Source organism: Anomalospiza imberbis, chromosome 15 (assembly GCF_031753505.1).
Source record: "Anomalospiza imberbis isolate Cuckoo-Finch-1a 21T00152 chromosome 15, ASM3175350v1, whole genome shotgun sequence".
Classification (NCBI taxonomy): domain Eukaryota; kingdom Metazoa; phylum Chordata; class Aves; order Passeriformes; family Viduidae; genus Anomalospiza; species Anomalospiza imberbis.
The window spans coordinates 1,380,062-1,398,724 of NC_089695.1; the positions used below are offsets into that span (position 1 = coordinate 1,380,062).

Genomic DNA, 18,663 nt, shown 5'->3' on the forward strand with positions numbered 1-18,663 from the left:
GCTCATCCTTGTTTTCACCTAGGGATGACCTGAGGGAGCAGGATAGGTATTACAGTCTTGCAAAACTGCCTGCAGATGAACAAATTCAGGCCAGGTTTCTGTCCAGGCAGCCTCGCTGAGATGGCAGTGGGAGCACCAGCAGCACATCGTGTGCCTCCCAGCACAAAGCACCAGCAGAGCTCCCTCGCTGAGTGCAGGGCAGAGATGGGAACCCTCAGGAACACGGCCCAGGCACCTCCAGCTGAACCACGGCACAAAGACCTGCTGCCACTCGCAGCCTCTGCGGCTGAAGGGGAAGTTTCCTGGGCAACAGCAGCTCAGGGAATGATCTCCAGCCAGCAGTGCACAGGGGCTGTGGGACTGGAGAGGCTCTCAGGACACAGAGTGCACTCACAGCGAGCCAAGATCCCCTTCACACACAATGTCCTTCTAACGGGTGGCACCCACGGCCGAGCCCACCGTGACAGGCTGAGTGATGTGCAGTGCCACGGAGAAAGAGAAGGAAATGTGGCTGACTTGACCTGCAATTTTCCTCCTCTGAGCAAGAGGGTCCCAGGTCTGTGAGGAGCACTCATGTTTGCTGGTATGCTACAGACACCTCAGGAGTATCCTGTGGCCAGCTGTCCCTCCTGCTTGATGACTGTACAGCTACACCAACAGGAGAAAGAGGAGGTTCAGAGCTGAAATTCAGCCTGCGCCTAGGAGAGGAAACAGCTGGTGGGCAAAGAGAGGATTATGGGGACACCACAGAGGATTATTGGGAGGCCACAGACTAATACCCTTCCCCAGTCACTAGTTAGGTCTGCACAATCCTGTGCTTTCAAGAAGGACAACCTTCACGCACCATCACCTGAGGTCAATGCCAGGGATGATCTCAGAAGCTCTGCTCCTCCAGGCATCCTGTCCTCAGGAAAGCACCCCAGTGCCTCCAGTGGGTATCCCCAGCCCCACTACAGTGAGAGCCCCAAGCCCTGTCAGAGGGTCTCACCTGGGCACAAAGCCCCAGACAGTAGGACAGCCCAGGGAGCAGCAGTTGTTTCCAAGCCCCCTCACACCTCCAGGATCTCAGTGGAGAGGGTGTAGCTGCCATACAGACCATTCAATTCATGTCACTTATGAAATTGCTTTAAAAAAAACATTTATTCTTCTTGCTTGCTCCTCATCATTTACTCCTACTAGGACTCTGCTCTGGCGTGTTAAAAACACTCCTACACAAAGGGAAAAGTTGTGGGAACACCTTCTTGCTGCCTACAGGGAGCCCACACAGCAAGGAAGCCACACTTTGAGGCTGGCAGGAATAAGCCAGGCTGGCTGAGCCCAGCCTGAGCACAGCAGCAGGTCCTGCTCCCACCGGCAGCAGAAGCCCTGCTCCAAACTGGAACCAGCCCACAGGAGGGAATTGTGACACAGGCACAGGGTGGGAGAGGCAGGATAACCATGGCACAAACACATGTTTACAGAGCTTGGCATCTACTGAGCACTCACACAACCTTTGTAACCGCTGCTAACAAATAATAACAATAAATATTAATAACCCCTCCGGGCTACCTGTGCAGACATCAGCTCACATCAACCCCTCGAGCAGCAGCTTGGCTATGACGCCACCCAACACAGCTCTGGCAGCACTGCCAGGTGCCAGGAGCAGAACAGGGATGTGTCCAGCAGCAGGAGACAGCCCAGAAGTGCCCGGGCACGGCAGGGACAGCTTTTGCACCAGCAGCTTCACCAGCACTGCCACAGCTCCCCCAAGAGCAGGGGAGGGAGTTGTTGTGCATCACCTGGATAAAGCCAGAACCGCCCCTTCTACCCGGCCACAGCAACCCTGACCCTGCTGTTTATACAACTCGCACAGTTTAACACTAAGCATCGTTTAGTCTATCATTTAAATTGACTTAATTAATTCGTTCAGCAAGCTGCATTCACACAAAACGCTGCTCTCCAGAGGGCAGGAGCACAGCTTTGAGCTGGGGTGGTTTGAAGCCTGGGCAAGGCTGCCCTTGCCCTCCCCACCGCTCGTTAGCAGCCGTGGCACAGGGGCCACCCTCATTAGTGCTGCTGGCAGAAGGGGCCACGCTCCACCGTGGCTCAGCACGACCCCAATTCCACGAGCTGCCTCCCCAGCATCCCTCAGACCCTCCACGCCAGAGAGAAACCGCTGAGTCCAGGATGGGGGATCTTCTCTGCCAGCATGGAGTGTGCAGAAGCAGAGCGCGCCTCGGAAATCAGAGGCTGAATTTATCATTTATTATTTATAAGCAGTGCATCTATCTGAATTTCTGGCAGCTGCTCTCGCAGGGCTCTGCACTGCCTGCACACCACATGACGCTCTTGCTCCTCACTGCTCTGGGGTTGGCAGGGACCTCTGGGCCCACACCAGAGCGCTGGTGCTGATTTGTTCCAATTTAGGACTTTAGGGCTTGCCTGGAGATGAGAGATGCACAGGGACCTTCAGGACAAACATATTTCTGAAAGCTGTCACATTGCCTGACCTCAGTCACATGAAACAGCTTTTCCCTTCCTCCTCACCTCCCCACCACCCCAACTCCCAGCTGAAAACACCTCTCATCCAGCCTGTACCTACTCCCTTCTCCCACTCCTTGCTGCAATTTCCCATGCACAGCACATAAAATAAGTGATGTCTTCTCCCCCCATTCAGATCTATCCTTTCCATCAGCTCCTGTTTGCAAGGTGACACCTTGCCTCATACTATCCCAGGAGTCTCCCAGCATTCTGTGTGGTTTTATCCCCTCTGCTTTCCCAAGCTTGGAGAATCTAACAGGAAAGAAAGTGCTCTGGGACCTGCACTAGCAAGGTCCCAGAGAATCCTGATGTCCCACTGCAGCTGGGCCCACAAATTGCCAAAGATTTAACTGGCTTATTCCCAGCCTCTCTGGAAACAGCTTTTTGTATTTTCCAAGTTCCTGCTGTTCGCTCGTGGTTCTCATAGGGAATAACAACCTCCTTCCCCTGTCAGATGCCAGCTTCCCTATAAAGAAACTCAATTAAGAGGTTAAGAAACCATGAAAAATTCCTGCTCAGCGTTATAGAAATCCAGCGGTGATGGATCCAGCACACGACTCCCACAGCAGCACCCACACCACACCGCCTGCCCAGCACAACCACCCCTGCCCCTGGCTGAATCTCAGCCTGTCCCAGCCAGGACCCTCCATGCCAGCCCGAGCTCAGCCTGGAGGTTTCCCATGGGGACTGTCAAGCCAAGGAACCCCCTGCCACTCCCTGCAGAGCACCTGGAACAGAGGTGCCCCAACAGTGGGCAGGCGAAGGACTCCTCCAGCTGCCCTATCGATCCCCCAGGAACCATGAGCTATGAGCTTTATTAAAAAATGCATTTTCTCACCTCTCCACAGAACGCCAGTCAGTGGTGACAGCTCTGACTCCCCGTGACAACCCAGGGGACAGGGAGCAGGATGGCAGCAAACACAGGGCTCACCTGCTGTGTGCTCTGGAAATGTTGTCAGGAATAACATGGCACAGCAGCTTGTGGACCGATTGCATGGGATGCCTGGCTGGATGTCCAGCCCTGGCTCGGCTCCCACATGCTTCCAGTTTTGTGGCAAGCTCCCAGCTGAAAAGGCAGAGGCCACTGGGATCCACCTCGTGGGTCAAACCCAGTCAGGAGCTGCCGGACTGGCAGCAAAACCTGGGATAAACCCTAACAAGCCAATCTCAAACCCGCCCCTGAAGGGGAATAAGGAGCTCTCTGGGGATGAGCACAACATGCTGCCACGCAGGCTCCCTCAGGACCAGTCCTCACTTTGTCCCCAGTCCCTGCATCAATCTGGACACATCAATCCCCATGCTGGGGCTCAGCTGCTCCATTCCCAACACAGACATCACAGTTACAAACACTGAGGTCAGCAGCAACATCTCCCTCTGCCTGGATGAAAGGCTTGATGCAAGTTTGCTTTTTCCCTCCCTGCACTGGTCCTTTCTCATTGGTTACAGAGGATGCCTTTGTTAAGCAATTAAATAAGCCCTGGGACAGGAATGAGCACAAAGGAAGAGCTGAGAGACCGTCAGTCTCACCATGCAGAAGTGACTCTTGTGGTGGGTGCCATTCCTCTATCCAGGCATTTCGCACCAAGACTGAAAAGCAACTCTTGCCCCTCAACCATCAAAGCTTCCCCAAGACAAAGCCAAAGCAGAACAGCCAGCCACCACAGGCAGCACTCCTTCAACAGGGATTTTCCTAAGGAAGTTTAAATTAAAACGAGCCCCAGGGGCTGCAAATGCAGAAGTAAATGCACAGACACAGAAAGCTGAAAGAGAACATAACTCCTTCCCTCTCCTGTTCTTCATCTGCCACCTCTGCTTTGGGGAATGGTTGGTTGCCTTTTAGATCTATTTTAGATGTTACTTGCAGCAATGTATGGAGAAAACAGTTGAAATGTGATGGTGCAGCATTCTTTTTAATTAAACAATCCCTCAGGCACAACGGAATGGCTCCAGTCAAGCCCAGGACACTGCAGGTCTGCCTCCTAGGGGAGAGATGCTGGCCCCACTCCTCCAGCAGAACAGAAGGTCTCCCAGGCTCCTCTGGAGGTCTGCTATCAGATGGCCCAGATCTTGCACAGGGTTTGTGTCCTTCCTGCTGCCATCCTGCCTTTCTGCCTCGTCAGCCTCTGCTAAGCAGAGCTTTGATCCCCTAAGCGACTCCTGGTTCAGGGACCTTCTCTCCTTCTGCTGCCCAAACACGAAGGACATGGAGCTGGAGCTCCCCAGCACCTCAGCTTCAGACAGGAAGGCTTTGATGTGGCACCGAGTGGTTGGATCTGAGATTCCTCTGGTCTCTTCAAACAGCAGCAGAGCCACAGCTTGTGATCCGTGCAAAAGAGCATTTTCCTTGGGAATGGAAGTCACGCCAGCGTTCATCTCCACCTTGTCATGGCAGAACAAGCTGCATCGGTGCTTCAAAGGGCTCCTCAGCCTTAAATCCTTATAAAACATTGACTAAGTGGAGAACCTGTCTCTGAACGTCTCATGAATCCCAGCAGAGGTTATGAAACAGCATTCCTGTGACTGCGTGCACTGCCACGGGACCCCGCGGCGCCGCTGGAACCACAGCACCGCCACGCCGGGCTCCTCTCACAGGAACGCTGTGCTGCCCCAGGGACATCTGTGCGGACGGGTTATGGAGAGAGAATTAAAGAGGTAGTAAAGCTCCCAGTCCACAGGACCCTCCTGGGCTCCATGACCAGGCTCCCTGCTCCTCAGAGCTGTGGGGTTTCCTCAGGAGCAGTACTTTAGCTCCTGAGCTAAAGCCCCTCAGCCACAGCACTCCAAAACCTGCTCTGAGGAAGGAGGAGAACAGAGATATGACCAGAACTGAGGGGGTTTTCTCCGCAATTTTCTCTTCCAAGGGACAATTACTCTGTTTGTAACCTCAGTACCTTCCAGTCAATGCACTGTTTCTCATCTGGAGCTCAGACCAACAGCAGGAGGTCCAGACACTCAAAAGGAAAATCCTTTTGGTGAGACACCCTATAAAGAGCCATTTCATGGACTGGCATATCTCAATAGTTGAACAGCACTGGTCCACAGAGGGTTCTTCCTTTGACAGTCCTGGCTGTCACTGCACCTGCTGGCTCTGCAAACACCCAAGCAGAAGCCAAAGGACACAGGGACTTTCACTCTCCATGTCTTGGTGTTTGCTGTGAGATGATTGGCAAAGCCAAGAGCTCGAAATCTGCTGTCAGAGTGAGCAGCAGGCTGTTCCCACACACACCCTCAGCTCTGATCAAAGAGGCACCTGCAGCACCTTCCTCTCTGCTGTGAGACACCAGAACATCCTGAGCAGCTGCCTGTGCATTCTGGTGCTGCCATGGCTCGTGCACCACAGGTCTGCCAGACCACATCTGTACATGTCTGAGCTTCTGCCATGATGACCACAGCCCTCAGCTGTCCCCTCCTGCACACAGATTTTATCCCCAGCTGTTCTGCAGAGCTCCTCCATCAGCTGCTATCTAAATGAAGCTGCTCTGTGAATCCAGGCTGTTTCAGTGACAGCCTCCACAGTGACTTCCAGTGACCACACACATCACATGTCAAGACAAGTTTTGGCACTGACCCCAATGAGGGAGTGAGAAATCTCCACACACCCAGAGGCAGGCAGGGGCAGTTCCTCATATGTCAAAGGGAACAGCAGTGGGAACAGGCCACATGTTTTCTGAGGCAAGGACCCTGTCATTTGTGGAACAAATGGTACATTTACTGTGCTATTCAGGAAGAAATAATAACTACAGTGGCCTCCAGTCTCCAGCTCTTTTAAGTCTGTACTTAAAGAAAGAGCAAAAAAACACCAAAGCAAACAAGGCTTCCACAAAACCCTCGGAACTGGCTTTTAGCTGCTGGACAAAAGCGTGGCAGCAGGAACCGCTCCACATTGTCCCGTCTCGTTCCTGTTTCGTAACAGCCCCAGCACTGCAGGCAAAGCACGGCAGCAGCAAAGCCCTGCTCGGGTGCTGGAGCTGCCTGACCTCCAGCTCCTGCCCCACCACCGTGTTCCAGGTGTGCCCCAGGTGTGCTCCAGGTGTGCCCCAGGTGTGCCCGGCTGCCCTGGCACATGCTGCCTGCTGGGCTTGTTCATCCCAGGGCAAGGAGCAGGGAGCCAGCCCGGGCACCCGTGATGCCATGACGATTTTTTGCCTTTTCTTTTATACACCTTTTATGTATTCTCAGTGCCCCTAACATGCACACTTATAATTCCTTAAATCTGATAACTTAGCATAAACCTGGCATTCTGTTAGGCCAGAAAACCAATCATCTTAAAGGCCTCTCAGATGGAGGCTGGAAAGCCCTACTCTTATCTTGAGAAACTGAGGTCCCCTCTAAAATACATCCTGTAAAGTAAAATTAAGCCCATCTAGTAAGGAATACTTCAAAATAGGAAAATACCATGCTATTCCTTCAAGCCTCTCATTGAGGCATCTTTGTTAAAGACTCTAATTTGCAAGGTCTATAAAATTGTATATGTGATCTACCGTGTGTGTGCATTTCAGCGCATTCCACCTTGGCGAAGTGGTGCACCATAAAGATTCTTATTAAATACCAAGATAAAAACCCTTTATCCCCTAACTGTGTCTTAATTCTAAAATTAAGAATTATAAGACCGAGGAAAAGGCATCACCTGGTGGGCTCTGCGTGCCCAATGGCATTGAACAGCAGCACCCAGGGCTCCATGCACAGCTCCAGGATGATCTCCCAGGAACATGTTCCCAGCACACATAATTCTCTGTCTAATCAGGCACTCAGCCCCGTTTCGCCAGAGATTTACAGAGAGGGTTTTTTTTTCTCTTGGAAGCAATAATAGATGGACAGCAAGAAAGGGAAGAAATTAATGAACAAGTAATCATTCCCAAAGTTGCAAATAGGAGCAATTCCTCACTCTGAGACAACTCTGGAAAACAAGATTAAAATGCTTAGGGGACATATTCTGAAAACTGCAGGTAATAGAACAGATAAAATGTATTTACACTATCTCACAGGGGACATGTACTTTTTATTCTGCTGAGGAATGTAATATTCTGCTGTTCATTGCAGAGCTAAAAGGGTGTCCTAAAAAAAGGAACTTAACAAAGCGTTTTTAATGGCAACTAGGTCTGGTTCCAGAACACAGGTTCTCCTCTGCCCCGCAGCCAACACACCATGGGAACCACAACCGGCACCTGCAGACACACCCAGCACACAAACATCATTAATAATCCATGCCAACAGCACCATGATCAACCTGCAGAAGGGAGGCTGGGATGGCAGGGGGGGTCAAAGCAACGCTCCCTGCGCTGATGTTTCCTAAGAGGAGGAGGCAGGGCTGCCTTCCTCCACTTCCCTGCACCCGCACAGCCACGGCTGCCAGCGAACAGACTGCGCCTCAAGTAGCCGCCAGCAGAAACAATTTGTCATGTGTCAGATCAAATAAACTCTTATGAGGCCACTGTGCTCCCTGAAGCAGACGGCTGCCAAACTCCAAAGGAGAAATCCAAGGAAGTGAGCTGGCCGGTGTCAGCCCAAGTGCTTGTGGAGCCCAGCACACTTCTTGTTGTGAGCCATCAGCTCCTGTGCAGCACCCCCATGTCAGGCAGCCATCAGCAGTTCCCATAAGGAACAAGGATTTGGTGTTTAAATGAACACTCCGCATAGTCCAGAAACTCCACATTCCTCATCCAGTGGCACTGCACCTTGCTCATCCCAGGGAAGCCTGAGGAAGGCTGATACCTGTCAGGTGTCTGGAATGGGCCGCAATGGATTATCACTTGTCTGAGCAAGTGCTTCTTCCCTCCCAGCTAGCACATGCTACAAGAATTCCCTCAAAACTGAATTACAGATTACTATATTTTCATTTTAAATGGTCCTAGAGACTTTTTTTTTGTTCATTCCCAAGCACCATTGCAGTTTCCCATGCATTGGGCTTGTGCCCTTGTGTTGAGGCCCCTCACAGGTCCCATTTGCTGCACAGTCCTGCAAGAACCACTAAAGCACAGGGCCCAGGCATGTCCTTGTCTGTGATCCTGCTGGGCAGAACAAACCCCTAAAACTGCTGTGGGCACTTCTGCAAGAATAAATCATGCCAGCAGTACTGTGAGGATCTCAAATCACTCACCTGCTCCTGCAAAGACCAGGCTCAAGCACTCCCTGGTCTGCACAGAGGGCACATCCCTCAGCCCAGGGCTCAGCCGCTGGCTCCAGATGTTCCAGTGTGCTCCATCTGGGAGCAGCCACCTGAGCCCTACCATAGCCAGGAAAGCCTCTCCTTCTGTAGGTGACAGATAATGGCCCCATAAAAGTGAGTCTGCAAGAAGCCTGAGGTTCCTGGCTGGAAGGAGATTAGTTTATGGCAGAGTGAGAGCAGCCACAGGGAGAAAGGCAGGAGATGCAAAGGAAGGACAGGAGAAGCTGGAGGTGTTGTTTCAAGTCACCAGAAAGCAACCTCCTGCCCCAAACCCCAGCAACAGAACTTGGACACTGCCTATCCACAAAAAGAAGTGAGCAAATGGGAAATCTAGTAGCCTAAAGCAAGGAACGAGGAAAGAACAAGGAATCAGGCACAGGGCATTCCCCCAGCATTAGCAGGGCCAGTACAAACCTCAGCTGTGTGGGGTTTCCCCAGTTTATTTAAAGAGCATCCAGTGCCTGGTGATGAGTTATATTTATACCCCTTTTATCTGTACCAGGACTCCTCTCCAGTCACAGGGACTGGCACGGAGCACAGGACTCCATCCATTGTTCCAGGAGCCTCTCACCCAGCTCAGAACACAACTCTCAGCTGGCCCAGGCACCAGGAGAGCTGCAAAGGACTCACAGCGCTGCTTCCAGCAAGGAGCAAACACAGGCTGTGCCTGGAACACGGGAAGTGTTACACTGAGATCCCAGGGAGGAGGAGGAGGTTACAGACTCCAGTCTGTCATTTCCAGACATGCTTTTCAGGCACTTACAGCTGCACAGACATCAGGAGTCAGGTTCCCACAGATTCCCAGCCTTTGCATGCTCCAGTTTCCAGCCAGCAGCTCTCTGGACTGTGATCCAGCCCAGCTCAGGGGTGGAAAGCAGTGCCAGCTCCAGGCACAGCCCTTGCCCCCAGCCTTTGAAGGCAGGTTAAGCAGGCAACGCTTTGGGCATCAACTCAGGACATGGCTTGAACTCACATCTCTGAATGGTGACTCTTCCTCTGAAAAATGAATGCTTTTTTCAGCTCTCTGCCTTTGAGAGATTTCTGAGAGAATCAAAGGGCTGGAGTGCAGTGGGAGTCACACTCGCATCAGGTTCCTCAGCAAACTCTGGTTCTGTTCCTGAACAATGGTAAATTCTCCAGACACCAGGAGAAAACCAAATCTGCCTCAGCCACCCCATCTCACCCTGCTCCCCAAATCTGAACAAAGGAGCCCATTTACAGCACCAGTGACAAATTTCTTTACCCAAGAACACATGTCCAAGTGCCACACTGAGTACTGGGATGGTTCCCAGAAGCCTCCTGCTGATGTGGAACACTCTTCCCCAGCTTCCCCATGCACATTCTGTACTTGATTACCCCATGCTTGCTGGGAGAAGAGGAACAAAATGCACTCCAGAGCCACTTGCCAATTCCTGATTTGAGTACAACCATGGCAGCAACACTATTTTTCCCTCTCTTTCCAAGGCTGGCACATGCTATGTCCAGTTCCCAGAGACAGGAACCTCACACCCAGCCCTTCTGTTCTGTCACCCTCAGGAGGGCCCATCTGGAGGAGCCATCACACACTAGGTACCAACACAGTATTCAGAACTACGTCCAGAACTTGCAGAAGCACTAAGATCACCCACAGCTCCTGCTGGAAATTTTCCAGTGTAAGAGTTTATTTTGTGGGCAGGAAGAGAGCAAGAAAATTAATTAAGGCAGAGTAAGAAGAAAAAGCTCCTCCTGAAGTGAGTTAACTACACTAAAGCAGCAGTTGTGAGCAGGCCAAGTCCATTTTAAGGGCTATACATTTTCACTTCCACAGTCTTGAAAAGGAAAATGAAGAGACTTTGTTCTGTATGCATATTGTCCACCATTTGTTATTGTCTGTCTATTGATGCTCAGTTGAAAAACAAAATTTAATTAAACCCCACAGTACTGCATCGCCTGCCTTTGAAATATGCCTGCATTAGTGGATCATTACAGTAAATGAAATACAGCTTCATATCGGATTTTTCAAATAACGCCCTAAAACTGTTACAAATTAAATAATACTCCTGCAGAGAGAAATTAAGAGACAGTGTTTTTAGCAAGGGCAAAGAGATGTTTACAGATGAAGCCTGGAAGGAGACATGGAGGCAATGAGGCAGAGTTGCCACAGGGTTTTTCCAGACCTTGTTGGGAGGGCTCTGTGTACCAGAAACTAGAAAGGAAAGAGTGTGCCAGGGCCATGCACATGGAAAGGGCAGTGTCCCCAACCCCCCAAGAATGTCTGCATGACCATACCAGGGATTTGGGGTGTGCTGGCACAACCTCTCCACCCAGAGAGGTGTTTCTGCATGGGGGAGAGCTCACTGCAGCCACACACCCTGCATGTCCTTTGCCAACCTGGGCAAAGCAGCAGCAGCCATGGGAAGTGAAGCCTCATAACCACTCGAAGCACTGAAAGCCTGGACACCCAGTAGTCAAGGAAAGGGATGCAGGAAAGTGCAGCTGTGGCAGGATGAGAAATACATACACAGGGAGGAGAAAAGCAACAGGAGCTTTGTTATCTCAGGGTAAGTAAAAGCACAAGTGGGTCAGTGAGTCAGTGTTGGGCACAGCGGCAACGCCTGATGTGGAACACAGCAAAGCAGGTGAATATTGCATGAGCCTCACAGCTCTGGCTTCAAGAGATCTTCTCCTTAATAGCACCTGGGCTGATGCCAAATGTTCTTTGACAATTTATTTACTCCAAGAAATCATTTTCCCCAAAAAAGAGGAGCCTGTTACTGCATCCTTCTTCACGTGAGCCTGGAAAAGGCTGCACCCTGCAGCTCCTGTGGCCTCATCTCCATGGTGATGCACCAACACACACACACACTCTGACTCCAGCACAAAGGCAAACCTCCCCAGAGGAGAGGCTAAATCTGCCCAAGGGAAAGGCTGAACCTCCCCAAAGGAGAGGCTGAATCTGCCCAAGGGAAAGGCTGAACCTCCCCAAAGGAGAGGCTGAACCTGCTCAAGGGAAAGGCTGAAGGTGGCAGAGCTCTCAGCAGCACGAGCCCTGGGACAAGGTGTGCTGCAGGTGTTGGCAGGCAGGGCTTGCCCGAGAAGCAGAGCATGTCAGCCTACAAGCAGGCTGGAAATAAAGAAAACCTTAGAAGGGCACCTCTGGATCAATTTTATAGGAAAACAGCAGATTTCCAGCTGCTGTCCATGTCAGGGAGAAGCAACTGAGAGACAAGTTCCTGTAGTTCTCATCAGCCTGTAAATCAATTATTTATAGGAAGAAGGTTCAGTGTATAATCATTGAAAGCTGTCAACTTCCAGCCCACGCAGAGTTTCCTCTGTGGAAAGGCTGCTGGTCTGTGAGGCAGGGACTCCTCACCCCTGCATGTCACAGGATTAAAATGAGCAGATGTGGCACGAGGGGATCCATTACACTACAGCAACAACGAGCACTGGGACCCCAAGGCACTAACAGCACTCAGCAACATCAGGCAAAAACCCCAGGAATACAGCAAATGCAGCCCAGGATCCTTCCTAAAGGAAAAATACGGTGGTGAAAGGGCATTGTGAGTGATGTAACAGAGCTGGCACAGAGAGCAGCTGGGGAAGGAGACTCTGACAAGGCTCTGTGGGGCCAGACTGTCAAAGGCAAGGCAAGCACAGCACTCAAGCACCAGCCCAGTGCTTTCCTACCCCCACACCAAAGCTTCTATAGGGATCAACAACTCACAGCCACTCACCTGCACACCCCCAAACGCTCTCCCATCAGGAGATTGTGGCTTTGTGCTTCCCAGGCTGTGGCAAAGCCTCCCTGTCACTTAAGAGCAGCACAAACAGCTTGCATAGAGGATGGAGATTGCTGAGGTGGGAGCAATCCACGAGTACCACAATCATCAGGCAGTGGGAGCACGCCAAGAGCAGGGCAGACAGAGGCTGAAAATGAGCAGGCTTCACTCCCAGGTATTGCAGGAAACGTGCTCATCCTCAGCTCGCCAGCACTCTTTGAACACAGCCAGAATGAGGCCTCAACATTAAAAACACACCAGAGTGCTGCTCCCAGTCTGCTGGAAGAAATAAAGGGAGGGGGATGTCCAGTAGGAAGGAGGCACAGGCAGCACAGGCACCTCTGGAAGTGCCCTGCTTCTGCAGTTCAAGGTTAAACACCTCCTTTGCACTCATCTCTGAATCTGCCTCTCTTTAAAGCTGCACCAGGTAATTAGAATCATTATAACTATTATTAGACCATAATATTATTATAGCATTTTTGCTACACTTGACATCTGTTGGCTGATAGATTTAACTGGTACATAAGAAATAACTGTGCAGAGATTCCTTGCAGATGAGCACCAGCACGGAAGACAGTAAAGCATTCTGCATTCAAAAAGTTAATTTTATGGAAGTACACTTTAAATAAAAATTCTAAAATTAGGTTAAACCTTTAAAACCTCTCGTTAAAGGAATTATTTGAGTTTAAAGTAGGCAACCATTTAAAAATCCTAACTTTTATTTAGATGTTTAAAGGCATATATGTGGCTTGGTATCTCTTTCAGATCAACATCGGCATCTTCTTCCCATCTACTCCAGAGATTTCTAAATCATCCTTCCATCTTCCTTTCCCTCTCTCTGCAGCAGGCACTTGAATTATTTGGGCAGAGTCTGACTGCACAGGGAACCAGAATAATCAGGGCTCTTACAACCTGCTGTCTGCAAATCCTATAGAATTATCAGCAAACACACATCTAGAATAAAATACAGCTTCCTGCAGCCCATGAAGCCCAAAGGGCTTTGCAAACTAGACAATTTATCCACCACTGAGATTCAGCTGTAATCCAGAGTGGAACACAACCTTTCCATCCATACTTAACTACAGCACACAGCCCCCTGGAAAAAAAGTGAGGAAGAATCCAACAGAAGCCATAGGAATGTTTTAGGGAGACTGAATTTTCTCCCCTGGGACTGAAATTAGGTCAGGGCATCCACCAAGTTGAACACAATGATGCTTGTAGATGCCTTCCAACTCAGAATATTCCATGACTCTACCATCAGCCGTGGACCAATACAGGACAACAAAGAGGGCACAGTGTCTCCATCCTGTTGATGGTGTCCCTGAAGCACAGCTGGAGTGAACAGCTGGGTACCACAAGTTACCAGCCTGGAGAGGAGGAAGACATAAACACCACTGAGGAATCCTCTGTTGTCCTTAAATTCGGTGGGGCCCAAATTTCACCCCACAGTTAGACCCATGTGCAAAGATGGAATAGCAGGTGGAAGAGCACTTCAGAAAAGGACCAATTCTTAAACTTTAGGCAGCTGAGCCCAGCAGCTCAGTACTCACAGAACTCAGGGAGGGTAGAGCCGGTCTTGCTTGGGCAGAGATGTTTGCTCCAGTGAAATCTATTTCAGCTCAAGTAACTCCTCTTCCTTAAGCAGTTGGCACTGAGGTGACAGCAAAGGCCTGGTGCAATGAGGTATCCTGCAACCACACCCACCGTGACACACTATCTAGGAATAAAACTGAGTGTCATTAATTTCTCCAGAGCAAGTAGCTTTCTCTTTTCCTGAGAAGAGCAACCACACAAGGAACTTGGGATTGCTTGAGGATAAAAATGTATTTTTGCTATCTTAGCCACATATAGACAAGTCCAACTCTCAGTGAGGAGAGACCTATGGAGAGAAAAGGGGAGCAGGAGATGCTGGACACAGCTGCCCCCATGCACAGCCCACTGCTGAGGCAGCTCTGAGTGGGAAGCAGGGCTGAGGATTGCCTCGGAGCTGTGCCAGTCCCAGTAAGTGTCAGCAAGAAGCCCAAGGTGAACGACGTTCATGAAAGCTCTTAAAAATCCCCTCAGCCTTCAGAAGGAGAGCACAATCCCCCACTACAGAGACCTGCCCATCACACCTCTAACAAAGCAGGCTTTTCACTCTACCAATCTGATGCTTTCAAAAGCCAGAGGAGATGGGTCTGGGCAAGATCACCTTCATGAGGCCCAGGGCTCATTACTAACTAAGGAAAAAAAGACCAACCAAAGCAACTCAACCCCACACACTTGAGGGGTAGCTATCAGCAATTCCCTGTCACCACAAGAGAAATCCTTGTGTATGGGCCCTGGGAGCTCAGCCCAGGTCTGCTTCTGTTCAACCTTTCCATTAATCGTTTGAACAACGAAAGAGGAAGCACTTTTATAAAACCTGAAAGGATGCCCAAGAGTTAAGAGCTGGAAGCACTCTGGAGGTCATGATCAGAATTGATAAACTGAAGAAAAGTTCCCAAAACACCCACAAATCAATAGAAAGAAAAGCAAGGAGAACAATGCAAAGAAGTGCACTTGGAAACAGCACAAACAGAGATCAGAGTCCAGGGGAAAGCTCTCCAGAGGGAACCTGGGGAAAACTAGGGACCAGACTAAATGTGCCAGCACTGTGACACCACAGCTCCAAAGAGCTGAACATCACCCTGTGATCCAGGAACATAAAATACCCAATTCTGGGCTCCGTGCTGGGTATCAGCTCCGAGTTACAGACAAACCAGAGGGGCTGGGCAGCCAGCAGGAGCAGTCAGCAGTATAAGACATGCTGCCCCATACCAGCTGTGGAGGGGTTTCTCCATCCCTGCTCCCTCCAGAGCCAGTACCGGCTCTTAGATTTTAACAGGGTTTATTTACAAGGACAACCAGCCACAGGGCTCCCCGCTCTATGAAGGCAAGAGACAAACTGGCTGCTCAGTTTGCTGCAAGGGCAAGCTAGATGAGCTGTCAGGCTCTGAGAATGGGATTCCATCCAGGCCCAGAGGGAACTGGGCCCTGTCCAGGTCTGCACTACCATCCACCAATGTCCACCCTGGAGCCAAGTATCTCTCACCTGGCTCAGGACAGGGCCACGGACAAGGCGGCTGTTCCAGCCCTGTATTTCATTTTAGCATCCTCCATCTGGCTACTCCTACAGCAGTGACAAAGCCAAATGAACAGCCTTCTCTTCCCCAAAATACAACAGAGCTCCTCATCCTGCTGAGGGGCACCCACACAACACAGACCCAGCACCAGTGTGACCGTCTTCATTCACACCTTCCTTATCCCTCACAAACAAAGCTCATCAAGCTTCATTTGCCACCTCGCTGCTGCAGCAGAGAAGCCAACAGGGAATGGGATGCTGCCCTGGGGAAGGCACGGCTTCCCAGCTTCTCTCTTCCCCTCCCACCCCGCACAGCCCCACCCACCTCTGTGACTGCCTGAAGCCCACATGGGTCATCATCCAACCCTCCCTACCCCAGACACCTTAATTTGAGGGGACAGTCGTTGAAAGCCATTGAAGTCATTGCCACAAGGTGTTACAAAGCAGGCGACAGCAGCCGGTGCCACCAGAACACAGCTGCACCAAACCCAACCAGCAGCTTGGGAGAAATCCAGCAAGGGGCCAAAAGCTACAGATCTCATGCAAAAGCAGGGCTTAGCTCTCCGAACATTTCAGATTTCCCAAAGACTCAGAGGGATTTGGGGTTTTGCTGAGCTGCCTCATGAACCACAGCTAAAATGGATCCGATCCTCGGTGAGCAGGCGCCGTCTCCCTTCGCAGGGCTGCTTCCAGAGATCCCCAGCCTTGTGTCACTTCCCACTGCAGGTGCTAAGAATATCTGCGTGTTCATAAAAAATAGCAACCAGCTATTGAGAACTTATCAACAAAGTGCTCGACAAATCTTAATTAAAGCTGATTCACCTCCCTCACGAGCCCGAGGCAAGCGTTATTTCTCAGAGGAGAACGCTGAGTGTAAGAGCTGAGGTGGGTTATAAAAGTCACAGAGGGAGTCAGTAGCACAGAGGATTAGCACGTGGAAGGCTGACTATTATCCCTAAATTGATCCCAATAATCCACTGCCTCACAAATTCTCAAGGTATGGCTGCTGTGCTTTCAGCCCCATCTGCCCAACCCAAGCAGAAGCAGACAGAGACAGGTTTGGGGGTGCTGAAGTTTTCCAGGTATTTTTTTGCTCTGGCTAAAGGAACTCTCCACTGTAAAAATGAAGAAGGCGGTGGCAGTAGCACCAGCCCTGCTCTTGTGCTGCTTCAGGACACAGGGACAACACTGGGAGTTCAAAGGCTGTTCTGACAGCTCCCCAGGAATTCACCAGTTCACTGCTTCCAGCCGATTTCTTCCAAAGAATCGTATTTGTATCTGTTCAAATTTAGTAAATACGTGATCACACAGACAGCAGCCTCCAGGAACTCGCAACACTGCTCTCCCACCTCTGGTAGCTGGACCCCTACACTGAAGTTTCTGGGACAGTATTTTGGATACTTCCACCATAGAAATGCCCTAGAGGCTGCTGAAAAACAAAGTGGACCAGGCTGGGTCATTTTAAGGCAGAGTTGAGGAAAAGAAAGAAAGACAGAAAATTAGAAGTCCATCCCTTAACAATGCTACTCCCAGAGAACAAATTCAAACGATCACAGGGAGCAGGAACACTGCAGCAGCACGTTCAGTAAATGACAGGGCGTGTCATCTTCTTCTAACATCCTCTGGACACTTATCTGCACTTAAAAGGTTCCTGCTGGGCTGTGCACGGACCAGCCTCTTCCACAGACAGCTCCATCACAGAAATGCCTCTGCAGATTATCCTCCTTTGGCAGGCACACTGAGCAGCACTGGTGCAGGCAGCTCTGCCTCTGCACCGCACTTGGACTGGGTTAGTTCTAGCAGAAAAACACTGCAGAATAAATAACTCGGCCTTAAGAAATTGTGTCTACAGAACTTGGTGTAAACCCAGACTCTCCTGAAGGCAGGCGGCGTCAGTGCTCTGTTGAAGATCACTCCTAAACGCAAGTGCTAGTCAACCACTGAACATCAACATTCTAAACATAACTTAAATATTTTAAGGCAGCGTTCCAAACAGCGTTTATATACTAAATCCCATTTGCTCACCACTCCCTTCCTGGCCTTGTGCAATGCATCGTTTTACCAGTTCTTCAGCCAGAGAACCACATGCAGGTTTGTACCAAAACAATTAAAACAGTTTTAAAATTCAGACCTCGTGTTACAGAGCCCCACACCCTGAAGAAACATCCATTTCAATATCCCAGAGCTACTCCAATTTTTCCAGCACGTTTTTATTCCACAGCAGCATGGGCACACAGTAGGCCAGAGGTCAACCAGCCCACCCTCATGCCCCAGGCAGGATGCAAACTGTGCCCGTTGGGGGAAACTAACGCGTAAATATTTTTGTTTTAAAACCCTTCAGTGTAAGGGTCCCTGTCCTGCCCCGACTGTGTGCCTAAGTGCCCCTCACAGGGCCCGCGTTTGCGGTCCCTGCTGCAACACTCCAGCCGCAGCTGCTGCTTGTCCTGCCAGGCCTGCCCGAGCCCCCGGGGCCGCATCGGCCCGGCCACGGCCGCTCTGAGGGGAACCGGGCCGGCGGGCAGCCCCACCCCGGCAAGGCCTCACCGCCGCCGCCGCTCGCGCGAGGGCAGCGCAGGGGAGGCAGCGGTCGGTGCCCACGGGGCCGGAACCAGGGCTCTGTCCGGGATCCCGGGTCCCCGACCCGGAGCTACCGCCCGGCCCTCACGGGGCGCCAGCAACACCGCCCAGCGCGACCCCCCCACGCCGACTCACCGCTCCGCACTGCGCACGCTCCGCCCGGCCCCGACCGCCCCGCCCCGGCCCCGCCACAGCCAATCAGCGCCGTCCTTGGCCCAGCTCCTGCTCTTGGCCCCGCCCCCGGCCCCGCCATACCCAATCAGCACTGTCCCGATCTTGGCCACTCCCCCTGAGCGGTCCCGCTCGCCCCGCAGCGCCCTTGGCCCCGCCCCCTGGCCCTGGCCCGGCCCCGCCGTGTCCCGGGCTGGGCCCGCCGGGCGGAGCCGTGTCCCGGGCCGGGCGGAGCCGTGTCCCGGGCTGGGCCCGCCGGGCTGAGCCGTGTCCCGGGCTGGGCCCGCCGGGCGGAGCCGTGTCCCGGGCCGGGCGGAGCCGTGTCCCGGGCTGGGCCCGCCGGGCTGAGCCGTGTCCCGGGCCGGGTT

The 18,663-nt window shown here is 51.6% G+C and overlaps 1 protein-coding gene across 6 annotated transcripts in view; it reads right to left on the minus strand.

The window, feature by feature from the left end:
* Nucleotides 1-18,298, minus strand: part of SIL1 (SIL1 nucleotide exchange factor) — a 92,547-nt gene extending 74,249 nt beyond the window's left edge. For 2 of the 6 annotated variants that reach the window (XM_068205450.1, XM_068205446.1), the window contains exon 1: nucleotides 18,260-18,297. The gene's annotated coding sequence lies outside the window, so the exon portion shown is untranslated. Of the gene's footprint in view, nucleotides 1-13,994; nucleotides 14,133-16,896; nucleotides 16,980-18,259 lie in introns of those variants that run through there. The other 4 variants (XM_068205449.1, XM_068205447.1, XM_068205451.1 and 1 more) reach the window with 4 other exon arrangements.
* Nucleotides 18,299-18,663: the final 365 nt, after the last annotated feature.